We start from the raw sequence: 19,549 nt of genomic DNA on the forward strand, positions 1-19,549 counted from the left end.
ACTGTACACTCCCTTCAATATCCTAGGTACATTTGAAGGTTTTTCATGCAAAGGTATTACAACCACAGTTCTGTGGCACTGAGGCAGTTCTGGGAGCCCAAAAAAAACACTCTCCCAAACCACAGTTATTGCTGCAATTTCTTTTTTAAATAAACGCTTGCTCCAAGTCTAGTAACAACTTGACTTGAACAAAATGCTTAACGCACATGAGTGCAAAATATCCTGCCAGTATCTTTATGACAAAGTGTAGTTGGCAACTTTTGATGTTTGTCAAGTTCAAATGTAGGCTTAGTAACCACAACATGAGCACTAGACAATGTAGGGAGAAGAACTCATAAGAACTGAGTTTTTGTAAACAATGATCTTGTATTTTGTAAAGAGAAAGGTATTGTTCACAAGTATGGGAACGCACCCTAGGCAGTTCTTGTCAAGAAAAAGAATATTCTTAATGTCAAAGTTCAAATTCCAGTGCTTACCAAGCCCATACTTGCTGGAGCTCTAGTGCTAATCAATCACTTGGGATTATGACTTGCATTAACACCAGAACAATGAAATACATAGAGGCCATCTTTTTCAAAGGACTGCGCATTTAGTTTAGATGCAGAAAAACATTGACACGTACTCTGAGCAGTCTAATCCTGTGATTTATTTGATGAGAACAACACCGTGATAGTCTTTCGCTCATTACAACTCATTAATATCAGTCACCATACTGAATGATATTTGTTGGATCACAACAACCAAAAAACGGGATTTTATGAAGGAAATAACAAGTAAGAGAATGCATGAAATTCGTTTAACAAAGAGGGTTTGAAACTCTGGTTAAAATTTTTATCTCATAGATCACAAACTTTCTCATTGTCAACTTTTACAATAATTTAAAGTTTGCATCCCTGGAAAATTTCATATTTTTGCAGAATTCCATCAGCAGTCCCACAGGTAATGAAATATTTATGGAATGAAAGGAAATGTATATTCCAATGTATCAAATTGCCTTTCTATGTCCTCTGGGAATAAGATTTTCTACATTTGAAATGTTTAAGGAGAGAGCTCTCCAATAAAGGTGCCCTTTTGGGGTAGTGTTAATGTAGGCTGATTTGCCAGAGCAGTTTGTACTAAGTGTTCTGTTTTACAGATTTCAATATAGCTACTGAGAAAGTTGATGCGCAGACTACATCAGGAATGTACTAGAATGCGGTGTTCTTGAAGTTGCCTTTATTTTTTGATAAACCATTTTTTAAGAAATTATTTATTTTAACACAGGACTACTACTGTTTTTGTTTAGATCTCATTTGCTTGCAAACAATGATATTGTGAGTCTTACAGAAATTTTTGACGAGATTTCAAAGCCAAACAACTTCTGCTTGTAAAGAAGAAGTTTTATTGACTCGGTGCTCCGATACTTTAGAAAAGCTAATGCGTTCTGCTGACCGGGTCTGCAGGTTCATCAAACATATAGTGTCGATATCAAGACTTCAAGTTCCAGCCCTCAGGTTATCTATCAGCGTTGTAAGGATTTAGAAATTGGACATCTATTGCCACATATTTTGTTATCCTGCTTTAAGTGGACAAATTGACCTATTTTAAACCTAAAAAGAATTCAGGATGCATTACAAAAGAACACATACTGTTGCGGCTTACAAAGTCACATCAGGATTCACACAGACCTGCCATTATTTTTGACCCCTCGTAACAATGAGAAAAACAGATCTCGTAAAAAGATGGCCCCGGTCACATTAGCAACTTCAGCTGTGTCATTTCAAGTTCTTCCCTGATAAAGAAAATTAAAGGTTAGCTTGATCAAGCATCCAAGTCAGAAAACAGATATGTACCGCCTGAAAAGGGCAAGTCCTAATAGCAACAGTGTGGATGTATGGGTCATGTGACTGAAAGGAGCAGCTACGTGCTTTAAATATTTTCTAATTAACCTGTTCATAAATGTTGTTACACACAGGAGATAGAGCTTGAACTCAGTCTCTTAGCCGAGACATTACCATGGCACCACAAAGGGCAGCTTATTGCACTACCCAGAGCTGGAATAAGGCAATAGTTTCATTTTTCTGGTTATTATTCTAAATGCTGAAGTGCATTAATACTTGATTGTCCTTAGCTGTTAGTTGGGACTGTTAGTGGCAACAATGGGTAGTGTGTAATGTCAGACTATATGATAATACGGCCTGGTATGTGTGGTAGTGGGCTAGGTCATGGGGGAGTTCAGACCCATTGTTATGTTGAGTAAGGGAGGGAAGAAAGGGTAAGAGGGTGAGGGGTGTGAGGTTTAGGGAGCACTAAAATGACACTGGAGAGCTGTGAAAATATCCCAGTGAACCATGGAGTGCCTTCTAATCAGCCTCCTAGACAGCCATGCTCTCCGATGCTGTGTGGACATGCCCACATGTCCAGAAGATGCGAAGTGTCAAAAATGGGCAGAAGTGATGGGTATGTACTTCCAAAGTTGGGAAATGGTTCTCCTCATGATCCCCAATGCCTAAATCTGTTTATCCTCATTAAGAGTCACTAGACTTGAAATGTTAACTCTGCTGTCTTCTCACACATGCTGCCAGACCTGCAATTGTTTCTCCAGCAATTGCTGTTTCTGTTTCAGATCTTCAACATCCACAGTTCTTCATTTTTCTTTTCTGTTTACTGTTCATTCTGCTCCAGCTTCCGGTCCACCCTTGTATCTGTTTATCTTCAGGTGTCTAGACCATGATATGGTCCAAGAGTTGGATCTCACTTCCTAGGACACCACTGATATGCCACTTGAAACTCAGCTGTATTCCTTGATCATACAAGTAAAAATCACCAAATATTCAAGCCAACCCTTTCCTCTTGACAACACAGGCTTTGGAAGGGATAGACAGAGGTTCTACCATTTTGAAAACTTTGAGGGAGATCGGAATTATTTTGATTGTTTTAAATATTCTGTTACTTCCCAAACCTGTTGGGATAGTGCATTAGTCATGTTCTTATAGAATACACGGTGGCTCATTAAAACTTTACTTGTTGAAACTCAGCTTCCACTCTAAGGATACAGCATCTTGAGCAGGCAATCAATTTGTAATAAGTAATTAATTAATTCCTTAATAATTCTTCCCTGGTTTACTATCGCAATCTCTTTGTCTGCATGAATTTCTTTTTCTCTCTCTCTCTTCTGGGCTCCCTCTCCACCTATCCACTCACTGCTTTCTCCCCCAACCCCAGTTATTAGCATAAAAGGCAGCTTTTCTTAGCTGCCATCAGTTCTGAAGAAGGGTCACTGAGCCCGAAACACTAACTCTCTTCACAGATGCTGCCAGACATGATGAGTTTCTCAAGTAATTTCTGTTTTTGTGTGTTGGCGTGATTGTAATATGATGAGCCAGGTTGACTTCATAGAACATGAACTACCTGATTGGGATTGCTAGCCTCGTCCAATCAGGCAGCCCTGGCTGACAGATGAGAACTGGAGTGTCAGACATCCTGTCCACTCTGAGAGCTGGCTCTGAGGGATCTGGATCAGGGTCAAAGACTCTCCACGTGTAAATAAAGGGTGTCTTGGTGACAGGAAACTGGCATTTGTGGAGTTATTTCATGTGTTAATCATTCCTCAATGTTAAGCTCTCATTTATCAACAAGGGTGCAAAACAAAACAGACAGGAAGTAGCCAAAATTATCCACATCACTAATTATCACTGCCTCCTTTATTTGCTAAGTTGAATTTCAATTGATTTATTTTTGGCTTAATGCTGTACACAGAAGTACTTTCACCTCATGCAGTCTAAGAATTGATGAATCATTTAAGCAACAGAAAGTAAAAAAAAAGTTGCCAATGGCAGGAATCCAGCATTGTCTGAATTTGGGCTCATTGCAAGTTTATTCATTTTATATTCATGAGTCTGATTTGAATATAGCTGAAGGGACTCTCATTTTTTATGATTATGATAAATTTTGAATACTGTTAAAGCATTGGAAATTTTGCACATAATAAGAATTGGTCTATTATTACTCTACCACCTACACCTTTCCAGAATGATCACTTTTTATCACTTCTATGATGCCAGTGGCTGTAGTGCATAATTTTACTGACATTGTCACTTTGAAAAGAAAGATTACACATATAAAATCAGGGTAAATTAGTGGATTATTAATATTTGTGTTTGCCAATCAGATCTTGTTTTCACAACTGCAGCTTAAACTGTGGCCTTGATCTTATGTTTGAGATGTACCAGGAGTGGCTGGCCCAGTATCATGTAAAAAACTCACATGTAAGTGCAGTGCATTTGCTATGCTGTTATAACCGAGCCAAGTAACTATGTATTGTTTTCTTACCCAAACAGAAGCAGTGGGTGAGATGAGGAGAAGCATGAAATGACTTTGATTGTAGTATTTAAATGAACAATCCAAAGATGAAACTTGGAGGCATTGGAGTTCAGAAGAAAAAAGTAAAAAGGTGAGGAACTGAAATGATATGTACAAAGGCTGTACCCATTTGCCATGACACTCCCACGGATGTGCTGCTGGGACAACAAGGCACAGGAGTGAGATATTATTCCCTGGTGTGAGCTTGCCTCCAACAAACTGTTTTATCTGATTCTTCAATGCTTACATTACATAGCATAAGAAACTAGATGTGGATATTGTGGTATTGAAGAATCCAACAGACATTTATCACAATTACCTGTAATGTATGAACATTACATTCTTCTGGCACGTAAGTGCCTTGACTAATATTAAGCTCACAACAGTGGAGCATGCCTCCCGTAGAGTGCCATACTGCATGTGATCCCAAATAAGATAGAGTAAAAGACCTTTATACTATCAGGTAACATGCCATGATATCACAAGCATGTCTGTTGTTGGTATACTGACATACTGACCATGCAACATAACTCAATATTTCCCTTAGCCATTGGAAACAAGACCTGCAGCAGAAACCAAGGATGGCTGTTGAGGGAGTCAGTAGTGGAGCATACTGGTGGGCTTCTGTGTGCAGTGAAAGAAATGTTTTAAAAGTAGCTCCTGACTTATCCAGCTCTGTGCTTCTCAGATCCCAACTTTGTTTATTTGATGAGAATGTTGGGTAGAAGATTATAGGGGTTTGAGCGGCATGGGCTATGGCAAAATCTGTGACAGTATCAGACAAGAAGTTATGTGAGGCTGATCTTGACTTTGGAAGCATCTTATCCTTTTAACAACTGGTATGGCTGAGTTTTTGCTAGGCACTGGCAAATAGCCAGTTAAGGGGGGTTATTACTTGTTAAAAGCTTTGTTGAAACAGTCAAACTTGCTTCATTAATATTCAGTTTTCTATCCTACAAAATCTGTCAACAAGCTACATGTCATGAAAACTCAATATGGAAATCAGAATAGGTACCTGGCGACTTCAGGTCGCTGCTTGCTTTAAAAATGACCTGCAGACAATCAAACTGCAGCCCAAGGTATGATCCACTGGCACACACCCTTTGCCCAAAGACATTTGTCAACCAGCACCTGCCAATCCCTCATGACTGTCATGGCATTTTGTTAGTACGCTGGCAGGGTGTTCTGGAAACACAGACTTGCGTTGAAGGATACACCAGCATCTACTATTCAAAGACTGCAGCAAGGACACTTTGTGTTCACATATGGGGACCCAAATCATGGTCTGGACCAAGCTGCATCTCAGGGCTGCTCACTTGCTGAGTGCTCTCTCACTTAGTGCCTACCTGCATTCTCACAGCATCCCTGCCTTGCCTTCCCTTGTCGTACCAACTAGCGCAATCACACAACCAGTCAATCTCATAGCTGCACCATGTGCTAGCAGCTTATGCAGCAAACACACTGCATATGCAGCAAACAGGCAGTCTTAGTCTCAGGGGAAGTAATTCACACCAAATTCACCCATCATTCAGGGGGTCTTGGCATATTAAACCAAGGGCAGCCTCCAGTAAGTCCAGAGTCTGTCCTGTGGCTCCGTACCAGCCAGTCCAGGTGTAGGGGAGATATACAGCCACTAGTCAGGGGTCTGGGCAGTTCTTGTCCAGGCCTATCCAGTTAGGTCTCTCAAGGGGGTAAATTTGGCAGCTCTGTTCACAGAAACTAAGGGAAAGAGGATTGAGTGATTGGTTTGGGGACAAGAGTTGCCATTGAGATGAGAATGAGACTCAGCATGTTACACCTCCAGACTGGTGTTTGCAGGCTGGGAGGAAGGGTGAGTGACGTTTGTGAAGAGGGTCAATCATATCTGCCATGACTGATTTCAGAGTGGAGCAGTTGACTTTTGAGCAATTGCCCAGTGGAGCTGATTTTGAATATTTAGTGCTTTGCTGCCTGGGCATGTCAGTGTTGGGGGAGTACAGCACTGTTGGACTACCCTTCCTGCCACTGGGTTTGGAGAAACTTACAAAGGTGCCCCAGGTGGTACTTGCCCATTACATGTCTAGAATGTTTGACAAGCATTGACAAATTCCCTCATGGTAGGCTGATCCAGAATATTAAGGTATATGGTGAGTTGATAAGTTTGATACAAAATTGGCTTGGTCATAGAAGACAGAGGGTAGTTATGGAGGACTGGCTTTCTAACTAAAGGTGTGAGACCAGTTGTGTTCTGCAAGGATCAGTGCTGGGACCTCTGTTGTTTGAAATGTATATAAATAACTTGGATGAAAATATAAGTGGTCTGATTAGTAAGTTCGCAGACAACACAAAAATTGATGGGTTACAGATAGTGAGGAAGGTTGTCAAAGCATACAGCAGGATAAAGATCAGAAGTTGGCAGGTCATGTTGTATTTGTATAAAACTTTAGTTCGGCCACATTTAGAGTACTGTGTGCAGTTCTGATTGCCACATCTTTGGATCGATATGGCGACTTTGGAGAGAGTGCAAAAGAGGTTTACCAGGATGTTGCCTGGATTGGAGTGTAAATGCTGTAAGGAGAGGTTGGACCAGCTTCGATTGTTTTCATACACCAACAGAGGCTGAGGGGTGACGTGATAGAAGTATATAAAATTATGAGAGACATGAGTAGGGGAGAAAGTCAGAGTCTTTTCCCCAGGATAGAAATGTCAAATACTAGGGGGCATAGTTTTAAAATGAGAGGAGGAAAGTTTCAAGGAGATGTGCAAATGCAAGTTTTTTACAAAGAGGGTGGTAGATGCCCGGAACATGCTGCCAGGAGATGTAGTAGAAGCAGATACAATAGCAACATTTAAGAGGCATTTAGACAGACACATGAACAGGCAGAGGATTATGTGCAGGTAGACGGGATTAGTTTATAATTTTTTTCATCCATTCATGGGATGAGGGCATTGCTGACCAGGAAGCATTTATTGCCCATCCCTAGTTGCCCAGAGGGCAGTTCAGAGTCAACCACATTGCTGTGGGCCTGGAGTCACATGTAGGCCACAGCAGGTAAGGATGGCAGCTTGCTTCCCTAAAGGACATTAGTGAACCAGATGAGTGAACCAACAATCAACAATGGATTCATAGTCATCATTAGACTTTTAATTCCAGATATTTTATTGAATTCAAATTCCACCATCTGCTGTGGTGGGATTTGAACCTGGGTCCCCAGAGCGTTATCTGGGTCCCTGAAATAACAGTCCAGCAATAATACCGCTAGGCCATTGCCTCCCCCCTAATAATGACATCATGTTCAGCATGGTAGACAGAAGGGCCTGTTCCGGTGTTGTACTGTTCTATGTTCTATGTTCTTCTTGTGCAGCCTGTCACGTTAGAGTGAAGAGAGGAAGTTGAAAGTTTTGAATCAGTAACTCGATGCACTATCAATTTCATGGGCTTTGAGCACATTTTCCAACCACTGCCCACTCCCATACTCACGTGCCCCAGCACATTAATACTCCTATACTTCTTGAAACAAATTCGCAGGCATGAGATAAAGGTTTTTCAATAATGCACAGTCCAATTGATTTTTGAAACCATCACTTCATTGTGGAAAGCCATTGCCTGCTGCAGTTTGCAGGTAAATGAATCATCATCATTTCCCATTTCAATGGGTGTTCTGGTTGATACAGCTTATTGTGACTGAGGAAGTGCATATAATACCAAGAGGCACAGTGAAGACCTCACAAATGAGTGGTGCTTGATTCATGAGTTTACTGTTCCCAAATCACAAAATGCAGAAGATTGAAAACACGGCTCCCATCATTAGTTTCTTACTAAATGTATAAACCTACTGCTAAGACTGACATATAAACTACAGGGATGCACTTTCAGGTTTTGGAATAACCTATGATTTATGCCAAAAATAATATGACAGTCTTGGCTCTGTGATAACATCCTCACCTTTGAGTCATAAGGCTGCAAAGTCAAGTGCTGCTGCAAAGATCTGAGTACACATCCATTCTGACATACTAGTGCAGTAAGGAGGGAATGCTGCCACTATTGTAAATGCCATCTTTCAGATAAACAAAGGCACTTTCTGTCATAGAATTCCCTACTGTGTGAAAGCAGGCCATTTGGCCCATCGAGTCTTAGACCCTCCAAGAATATTTTACTCAGACCCACACTGTATTTCCCATAGCTAATCCACCTTGCCTGCACTTCCCTGGACACTGCAGGGCAATTTAGCATAGCCAATCCACCTAACCCTCACATCTTTGGACTGTGGGAGGAAACTGGACCACGTAGATGAAATCCATGCAGGCACAGAGAGAATGTGCAAGTTCCACACAGACAGTCACCAGAAGCTGGAATGAAAGCCAGGTCCCTGGCACTGTGAGGTAGCAGTGCTAACAACTGAGCCACCGTGCCACCCCTCTGTGCTCTCAGATGGGTATAAAGGATCCTGTGGTACTAAGAGCAGGGGAAGCTCTTTAACATTCTGATAAATGTTGTGAGCTGGGTGTTCAGTTTAACCAGGAGTTAGGGTTCATTTTTAATACTCTAACTTTTCTTGTGTAACTATTACTTCTAAGTGACTCTGAACTCTCTGAAATATCTGGTTTTAATGGAATTTTTTTGAAAGGTTCCAGATACAGGTGAAATGCCCATCAGAAAATTACATTTTCCAGGCAGTTCCCACAAAGTTAGCTGCATTGAGCATTTTACATGATCCTGAGTTACAACTCCAGTCTACACTGCCCCACTGACTGTCTGGCCACTGGGATAGCTCAGCTAATCATCCAGTTGTATTGATATCCTTGTTTGCTACTGCATTGTTTAAAATTAATACAATTGATTTTATATGAGTACACCTATAACACTTAATAGCTATCGCTAAAGGTTGAGATAATAGCAGCATAAAGAGTCCACACTCTAGCTGCTAAGCACCTCAGCATTTGCAAACATTAAACCTGTGAATATGTATAGTTGAATATATGTACACTGCACGATTATCTAACAGCGATGTCACTGCCTCTACATTAGACTTGTTCACTCAGAGAATATGCACAATATGCACAGAATATGTATAGTTTGCACTGCCCTTTCGAATTTTTTTATTCTCATCAGATGCTATGTTTTCATTCCTTAATCTAATTTATTTTTACACCATAAATAATCACATTGAGCCATGATGAACTGAACATCTTTAATAAGATAAAAGCAAAATACTGCACATCTGGTTTAGAAACAAAAACAGGAAGTGCAGGAAAAGATCAGCAACCTGGTGGCATCTGTGGAGAGCAAACCAGAGTTATTGGATTTAATTTTATGTTGAGTTGCATTGAGTTTTTTGGAATGATTATTGCTGCAAAGTGCAGCGAGATTTCTCATCATTTCTTACCAAAAATGCTTCATTATCTATGTGCTTTATTTGAAAGGCTGCTGTGAATCTGCACAAGTGTTGACAGTCTAGCATTGTCCCTCACCAGCGCCACAATGGCACAGCAGCCACAAAGCATAGTGCTCATGGCTGACATTTGCTTGGACATCCCATTCTCTCACCCTGGCAGCTATCGAACCACAACACCACACATGTTACCTGTCCATAGCTACATCCTGTGTAGAGCTCTACGTAACTGCTACTGTGTCTCCAGTCTCTACTGTATACCAACATCTTGTCATTGTTCGGGAGGGGAACTTCACATACAGGCAAACAATCAGACAATTCCAAAATGAACTTTTATTCACAGACAGCAAATGTGAACACAAACAAAACCAACAGAGGTTGACGTTTGCTCCCCAGAATCAAACCAAATGCTGGCATTGTGATCAATGACTATCTAACATTCCGTGATTTCTGCTGCTCCCAGTACCCATCCATTAGAATCAGGTCCTGTCTGGCAGGTAGTGCGCAATGCAGCTAAGCTCTGTCATAGACAAAGACAGCCTTCTCTTCCCAATATCCTTGTCCTCCTCCCAGTAGATTGTTTTTGATCCCCCAGTTCCTCAGTAGCTAGCACATCGCTTTGTTGCCTGATCCAATTGTGCAGAATACGACATGCCAGGATGACACAAGCCACTCTGTCCAGACTAAACTGGAGGACCCTTTCAGACCATTCCAAGCAGCAGAACCACATCCTCAAAGTCTGGTCCTTCATGGCCCAGGTTGGGTATGGGCAGCATTGTATCTGTGCTTTGCATCTGTCAGCGGTTGTGCTGTCACCTTCACAGTCAATGGGGGAGGATGGCCTCTCATTCCAGCAGCCCTCAGGTCCCGCTGCAGCATCCAACACTATTCCATCCACAGTGTCCCAGGACATATTGAACGTGCACCTCACTCATCCCAGGAAATGTAGTTAGCACCAAAAAAGCCCTGAATATCCTGCTGAGTCCACACATCCCAGCAGCAGTGATCTCCCTTGAGCTGGAGGTTCCTCATCTTCCACGGGAGCCTGTTGCTGCTCCTGTTCTGGTTGTTTGCCCCAGTGCTCTTCAACTTCTTAGGAAGGTAGCCACAGTGACCAACAGTGGTTGGGCAGATGATCCTTAGTGTAAATGACTGGGGTTGGGAACATAAGGAACAAGATAGTTTCTTTGCTTTCAGAACAGTAGGTGGTGGCAAACTGTACAGGTGAAGGCTGCACACACTCCTCCAGACAGTGAGATAGGCTGTAGCACGAACACAAGGGCCATGTCTCCATCATTCATTCAGCCTCAGCCTCAGCATCGGGCACCAACTTGGTGAAGGTGCTTCACTGGCTGAGTGACTAACACATTACATCATAAAGGGAGAACCTGAAGCACACCAATTCCCTTCCCATCCCAGACCCACATCAACCATTCACCTCCCGACTGCATTCAGTACAGACCATGATTACACTTATATGACAGATGATGAAGTGATCTGTGGCTCCTACAGTATCCTTGAAGTTGTAACGTCATCCTTGGCCAGCATTGACCTCTTTTTAAGTCATTGCTACAAACTTCACCATCATTAAGATGCCAATGTTAAATTTGCCACTATCAATGAAATGGTGACAATCACATTTGACTAGCATTTGAATTTCAGCATGTTCGCTCTGTATGTATCATACACGGACAATGAAGTAATTGCAAATTAAATGTAGCTGTAGTTCTCAAATAATTGCATCACGTGCTAGCCCCTTCAGTGTCCTACTGTCCTGATATTGTTCATGCTGGATGTTTGCCTAAATATTTTTCAGTTGTATTGCACATCTGGAGAATGGCATGTGATGGCAGTGAATGCAGCTCACTTTGGACACCGTCAGCACTGGGCACTGTCTGGTCTCCCAAAACTCTTCCAGTGTCTCAATGACGTCAGTTACCTCACTCTAGCAGGACAACCCATGTCCACCAATCACTGCCCCCTAAATGCTGACGTCCATCCAAATTAGCATGGTGGTAGTTCCACACAAGATAATGGAGGGCATTCTCAAGGTGAAGTTGGACTTCATTTCCACAAGGACTGTAATGGTCACACTTTCTGATACTGTCATGGGCAGATGTATCTGTAGCAGGCAGATTGGTCAGGATGAGATCCAGAATGGCTTTCCCTCTTGTTGGTTACTTCACCACCTGCCAAAGACGCAATCTAGCATCCATGCCCTGGGTTGGGGGATACATGGTAATTAGCAGGAGGTTTCTTTGCCCATTTTTGACCTAATGATGGAAGACTTCATAGTGATCAGATTCAATATTGAAGACTCCTAAAACAACCTTTTCCTATTATTTACCACTGTTCTGCCACTTCTGCTGGGTCTGTGTGCTGGTCGGATAGAACATACCAAGATACAATGATAAGGTTGCCTGGGACACGATGTGTTAGGTATTATTCTATGAAAATGTTTGTGTCAAGCTGTTGTTTGCCTAGTCTCTGAGACATCTGTCCCAATTTTGGCACTAGCCCCCTGAGGAGGAATTGGAAAGATGGACAGATGCCAAGTAGTCTATTCAGTTTCATTCTATTTTTGAGACTTCTTAGCAATTGTTATAACTGAATTGCTTGCTAGCTCATTTCAAAAAGCAGTTAAGAATCAAATGTAAGAAATATTAGAAGAATCAGGATTAGAATTGGCTACATTGTCACATGTACTCACACAAGTACAGTGTAAAGTTTACAGGTTGCCACTTGTGCTGCCATCTCAGGTACTAAGGTTCCTAGGTACAAAATCTTAAGTACAAATTCTTAGGGGGGAAACAAGAAAAAAACATAATCCAGCAATAAAGTAGAAAAATAGAGAATTAAGAGTTCAGAATAACAGAATATATTGTCGCTCCTTCAGTGGATCTCTGTCTTCATTGGCAATGAGGGTCTACATGATAAAAGAAGGCAACTCAACATCACCTTCTCAAGTGCAGTGAGGGACATCTACATCCCGTGAATGAGTAAAAAACCCGGCTCCACTGCAATTGTACAGACATCTTGACTTCACTGGTGAGCATCTAGAAGGCCGGGAAACTGCGGATTTTATGTCAAAATAAATACAATGTGTCAAGATTGCTCAAACAGAGCAGTTGGCCTGTTGAAATTGTCAACCTTGCCCCTCACGAAGCGTCAGTGAGGAGCACACTAATGCACTGAAGTCGGAAGCGCAGGTTGGTGGTGTTGACAGCTTCCTGAAGTACTGTCATTTTCACCAGTGTAGCCCCTGCCCACTTCCAATCCCCTGTGCTCCTGCATATTCACAATCAACCCAGTCACTGATTTCAAAGTGATCCCCAGCATGTGGTGCGTTGTGATTCAGTTGAGAGGCATGCTCTATATTTCTTCCTCATTCATGCGTGCTCCAGATGGCATTGCACTGAGTGAAATGCCATTGAATTTAAAATCTTAGAATATGAAAGAAAGACATAATTAACTCCACACAATTTGACTCAGCTCAAACAATGATAAATGGCCTTTCACCATACCCTATAATTAGGGTGCACTGACTCTTTGATCCATTTTTTTCTGGGACAAGACAACTATTTGATTATTGTATACCACGACTATAATTGGAAAAGTATCATCTCAAGAAGCCTGTGAGAATGATAAGGAAAGAGAACTGTATAGTAAGTATTTGAAACACATGTGACTCATTTAATGCTTTTGATGGTAAATAAATATAAAGTGATTAATAACTGAAATAGCCATGTAAAAGTGAATTTATCAAATAGGTAATGTTAATCGCTGAACACCTGGAACAAAGGGCTTTCTTTTGAACCAAAACCAAAGCGTCTTTTGCCACAATCAAACACTGGCCCTATCTAATACCTCCCGAGCTGCAGGTTCCATTTTCAGAAGTTCAAAGTTTTCCGAAAACTCAACTTATGGACAGAATTGCACAAAATATTTACTTTCTTAGCCTGTGAGTTGATACATCTCAGACAACCATCCCTTGCTGATATGAGAAATATGATAACTATGCCAATGACACTTTCCCAGTTGATTGGTTTTGACTCAAAAGCGAGTGAGCATGAGATGAAATGAAAAGTTTTGAATAATTCTTAGAGAAAAAGTGTTCAATGCGACAATATCAAGTCTTTATACCAATGCTGGTGAGGTGGTAAGTGAGCACTGGGGTCCCAATTGGTGTTGTGGGAGGGAAGAGAAGAGAAGATCACTTGGGCATGGCTGAGGGGCGTTGTCAACCACAATGGTGGGGAATCTTCGGTTGAGGAAGAAAGCGGGCATTGCGGAAGTCCCCTTGTAGAATCTGGCATCATTGGAACCAATGAGAATGAGACGGAGAAACTGAGAGAATGGAATAGAGTCTTTACAGGAAACCGGGTGTGAGGATGTATAGTTGAGGTAACTGTGAGAATTGATGGGTTTGTAGTGGATGTTGTGGTTAGCCTATCCCCAGAAATGGAAACAGAGATGTTAAGGAAGGAAATGGAAGAGTCAAAGGTAGACCAGGAAAGTGAGGGCTGGGTGGACATTGGAAGCAAATTTAATAAATTTTTCCAATTCTGGATGAAAGGGGGAAGCAGCATTGATGATGTTAATGATATACTGGAGAGAGAGTTGTGGGTTGGAGTTGGAATAGGACTGGAACAAGAAATGTTACACATACTCCACAAAGAGATAGGCATAACTGGGGCCCATGCGGGTACCCACGGCCACCCCTCTGACTTCACACCCTGCTTCCTGTAAAGATTCTACTCCATTCTCTCAGTTCCTCTGTCTCCATTGCATTGGTTCCAATGATGCCAGCTTCTACAAGGGACCTCCGAAATGCCCACTTCCTTCCTCAACTGAAGATTCCCCAACATTGTGGTTGACAACACTCTCAGCCATGCCCGACTGGCCTCCTCTTCTCTTCCCTCCCACAACAGCGTTAGGGCCCCCTGGTACTCACTTACCATCCACCAGCATCGACATCTAAAGGATCATTAGCTGCCATTCTGACATCACCAGTGGATGCGCCACTAGACACATATTCCCTGTAATTGCAAAAGTTGTAACATCTGCCTGTTTACTTCCTCTCTCCTGACTATCCAAGGCCTAGGCAAACCTTTCAGGTGAAGCAACACTTCACCTGCACTTCACTCAATCTTGTCTGCTGTATTCATTGCTCACAATGTAGTCTCCTCCATACTGCAAAGAAGAAATGCAGACTGGGTGACGGTTCTGCAGAATGTGTATGTTCTGTCCACAAAAATGACCCTGAGATTCTAGTTGCCTGCCATGTCAACACATGACCATGTTTCCTGGTTAACACCTCTGTCTTTTGCTGCAGTGCTCCAGAGAATCTCAGCGCAAGCTGGAGGAACAGAATTTCATTTCTCACTTGGTGACCCTGTAGCCTTCAGGACTCAATATTGAGTTCAATAATTTTAGCTCCTGGGCACCTTCTTCCATGTCCTCACCCTAAAACCCATATACCAGGCCTCGCATCATATGGTCTGCTACTACAAACAACCCATTGTCTGCCACTAATGATCCCCATTAGCAACTATTCGTTCTCCAAGGCTGTCATTTACCATTCCTTTGTCTGTCCGACCGTTGTTTTCTATCTCTGTCTCTCTGGGCTCTATCTATTATCTACTGCCCACCCCTCCCCCAACATCAACAGATTTTTGAAATCTCGACAAGGGTGTCTGGTGATAGTTGTGGTCTGCTGCCATGCAGATTTCTATGGATATAACCAGTCTGAAGGAGCTGATATAGTCTGAGTATCTTTAGAGCTTGTAAACCTACCTGAAGGGATTATCGTTCAGGATTCCTCCTTGATACCAACAATGGAAATACAGTTGAAAAATAGCTTTGCTGAAGCAGAGAGGGATGCAAATGTCCAGATGGAGCAGAGGAGACTTATTAATGACAAACTCTTACTATTCCTCTTTGATATGTGTGGTCTCATTATCAGAATTACATGAGAAATCAGTATTACTACGAGCTGGAAAGAGACCACCATACAGGTGACAGTTGATGCTTTTGGAGATGTAAGCTTTGGGCTGGTGAGACATAAAGTACAGATTGCTACACACCAAGCACAGATCATTGCTGTCCAACCTCTAAAGCAAGTCTCAAAGCTGAATATGCTCAACAATACCACAATGGCCTCAGGGAGAAAAGGTCAATCACCATCCTCTTTATTACTGGTTGTAGCAAGATGATGCCTGGATTATCGATGGAAGGTCACCTAAAATTTTGTCAGCGAATGTCAACACCCTTTATTTCCTATAACTATATATGAAAGAGAATAAAAGAGGACATCACACTCAGATCTCAGTTCCACATGATCGGATATCAGCTCCTTACGTTTATTAGAGTAAACATATAGCTGCTGATTGTTGTTAATTGCTTAATTAAATGACTGAGTAAATAAAATAAAAGGGCGAACAGTTGATGAGAGATAGTAGGAACTGCAGATGCTGGAGAATCTGAAATAACAAGGTGTAGAGCTGGATGAACACAGCCGGCCAAGCAGCATCAGAGGAGCAGGAAAGCTGACGTTTCAGAAAAACCCTTTTTCTGAAGAAGTGTCTAGACCCGAAACATCAGCCTTCCTGCTCCTCTGATGCTGCTTGGCCTACTGTGTTCATCCAGCTCTACACCATGTTATCTCAAACAGTTGATGCTGGGTGTGAATGAGCTGTGTGACTGACTATTAATAAATTCTATTCACAAGCAAAATGTATCTTGTGTTCTATTATAGCAACAGGTTTAGAAGTTCTTGTGGTGCAGTGTTTGTGTCCTTACCTGAGGACCCAAAGGTTTGGATTCAAGCCCCATCCACCCCAGAGATGTGTCACAACATGCCTGAATAGGTTGACTAAAAATATCTACATCCAAATTAATAAAAGGGTCCAATTAAAGAATTGGAATGGTGCAGTGCATCTTAAACAAGTCTGATCTTGGCAAGCACAGAACCCACAGTCAACAGGAACAGAAAACTGTATTCTCCTGTCTTACTATAAGTTGGGTAACAGAATTGCGGGTGTTCTCAGTTGGAAGTGAATTTATTTCTTCCAGGTTAGAGGCGGTTGCAACTGATGTTATGCCAATGTCTCAATAAATGACCACATTCTTATGTGGTTTTATCTCCAGCAAGATGGAAACAGAATAGGACACTCCATCTGGAGCTCCTCTGCTCTGCCTGTTCTTTTTCTTTCTGTTCTTTTTTCTCTGTTGTTAGCAGTCCCTGAGCAGCATGAGGGGAACCGAGTCCCGGAATAGCGTGTAGGGAAGCAGTTCCTGAGCAGCTCGAGAAGTACGAGACCTGGAGCAGTGTGAGGGGAAGTGAGTCCCGGTGCAGCAGAAGGGGTATGAGACCTGGAGCAGTGAGTGGGGAATGAGACCTGGTGCAGAGTGAGGGGTACGAGACCTGGTGCAGAACGAGGGGAAACAAGCCCTAGAGCAGCGCGAGAGGAAGCAAGCCCTGGTGCAGCACGAGGATGTACGGGGCCTGGATCAGCGTGAGAGTAACAAGACTGGTTGCGGTATAAAGGGTATAAGCCTTGGTGCAGCGCAAGGGGAAGCGAGCCCCAGTGCAGCGTGAGGGAAACTAGACCTGGTACAGAGTGAGGGGAAGCAAGTCCCAGTGCGGCACAAGTGGATGAGACCTGGAGAAGCTCAAGGGGAAGCAAGTCCCAGTGCAGTGCAACATACCTTGTTGCAGCTGAGTGCCGGTGTGGAGTGGACTAGCGGCTGGAGCAGAGCGTGACATTTGTTTGACTGGGGCCTGGCTTGGGCAATCAGATCACGTACTGAGCTGCTGCTATTTGAAACTCTTTACCGGACTGTAACGTCAATCTTTTAACTATGTTATAACCATCTTATTTCTATTTTATTTTTTAGACGCTCTAAGTAATGCTACTACTTTTCCTTTTATTCCACTTTGCATCCAAGATTTGTAAGTAGCTACTTATACCTAAGATGGCACCAATAGAGGTAGCCATTGTAAAAACTTTTCATTGTACTCCTGACTTCTGTACGCGAGTACACGTGACAATAAAGGATATTCTATTCAAAGCTAGGCAGAGATTCATCGGAATGTCACTGATATGCTTGTGAATGAGAACCAAACTAAATCAGTGTAAAGAGATGGGAGGGGTGCCCTCATGCAGGGACAGCCTTCATCCCTGGTGGGTCCGTCCCTTTAACACAGGGTACTTGGAATGAAATGACCCTCCCCTCCCAACCAGTCCATGGGTATTCATGCCAGGGTGTACCTAGAAACTAGCACATGGATCTCAATTAACTTCTAGGCAGTTGACTCTTTCAGTTGGATTTAGTTGATGGGGAGTCTGCCTTCCTCATTATACAACATCAACCTCTACCAGTGCCCTCCAACTCCCAATCTGATCCCAGCATGAAAAGGGACTTTAAATTCCACCCATTATTAATAGCAGAAAGTTGAAATTTATTGGCTTATTCTCTACTTTCATCTTAATTTCTCAATGTTCTTTCTCCTCCTGTATTCCACAAGTATTTTTATGAGCAAAGGGCAGAGACGGAAACATGCTACATAATTTAAGGTATGCTCATTAATGGGCTTAATACTTTTACAGTTTCTTTTAACAATCTCATCTAAAAATGAAAAAGTGAATATTATAAATGGAATCTAAGTGAGTAAGTGTAGCTGCTTGGATTTTATTCTCCACAGCATCCTCCCTGCTTTCATGAATTGAACTGGATTTAAAATAATCAAGATTACTAAAGTACAACACAGCTGAGAAAGCGAAATCCTTAGATCATTGGGTTTGGACTCCTGCCTTAACTAAGTGTTGATTAACACCTTGTTTATAATGACAGCGGCAGATTACAAAGAACAAAGTCAGACCCTTCCAAATTTTGTAATGCTAAAATTTATCACCAGCTTTGTGCACTGGTAGATTTCATGCTAGTTTATGATACACATGCCTGTGGATGGTATATGCTCTGTATATAGGCTGTATTGGAACTGGTGTCAGCGTGTGATACAATTATCAGCTGTTTCTTTCTGGTATTTTTCCGGTGAGGAAGTGAGAAAGAAAAAAGGTGAAAAAGTGTTTTGCCATGAATAGTCTAGGCTCTACTGTTCAAAGTAGCAGATGTGAATTAACATCACTTTATTTTTATTTGTTTGATCTGACTTGTTATCAAGAAACTAATGTGTGATTTCTGTTCAAGATGGCGGCAGAGTAGGGCGCTCCAGCTAGGGCTTATCTGTTCCACTTGTTCTTTTTCTCTTCTTTCTTCTCTTTACGTGTTTTTTTTCTAAACTTAACTTTAACTGACTTGAACTTACTCAGAGGGGAAGAGAGGAGGCGATTCCCGGACCAGACGGTAGCGTGAGAGTTGAGTCCCAGATTGGAGGCCGGTGCGGGAGGCAAGTCTCAGAAGTGAGTGCCTGACTGGAGACAGCTGCGGACAGGTTAGTACCAGACCAAAGACCGTCATATGGAGGGGAGTCCTGGGAGTGAGTTCCAAACCAGAGACCATGGCAGGGAGGTGAGTTCTGGACCAGAGACCATGGCGGGGAGGAGAGTTCTGGACCAGAGACCATGGCGGGGCGGTGAGTTCTGGACCAGAGACCATGGCGGGGTGGCGAGTTCTGGACCAGAGACCATGGCGGGGCGGCGAGTTCTGGACCAGAGACCATGGTGGGGAGGCAAGTCCCGGACTGGAGGCCAGCTCAAGAGGCGAGTCCCAGACTGGAGGCTGGTGAATCCCGCAGGCAAATCGCAGACTGGAGGCCATCGCGAGGAGGTGACTCCCAAACTGGAGGCTGTCATAGGGAGGCAAGGCCTGGA

At 42.6% G+C, this 19,549-nt stretch overlaps 1 long non-coding RNA gene across 1 annotated transcript; it reads left to right on the forward strand.

The window, feature by feature from the left end:
* The first annotated feature begins 606 nt into the window (after positions 1–606).
* Positions 607–12,897, forward strand: LOC125482887. The gene is made up of 3 exons (XR_007261864.1): positions 607–773; positions 4,320–4,432; positions 12,610–12,897. It is a non-coding gene; the product is annotated as an uncharacterized LOC125482887 (long non-coding RNA).
* Positions 12,898–19,549: the final 6,652 nt, after the last annotated feature.

Source organism: Rhincodon typus, chromosome 4 (genome assembly GCF_021869965.1).
Source record: "Rhincodon typus isolate 14 chromosome 4, sRhiTyp1.1, whole genome shotgun sequence".
NCBI lineage: Eukaryota > Metazoa > Chordata > Chondrichthyes > Orectolobiformes > Rhincodontidae > Rhincodon > Rhincodon typus.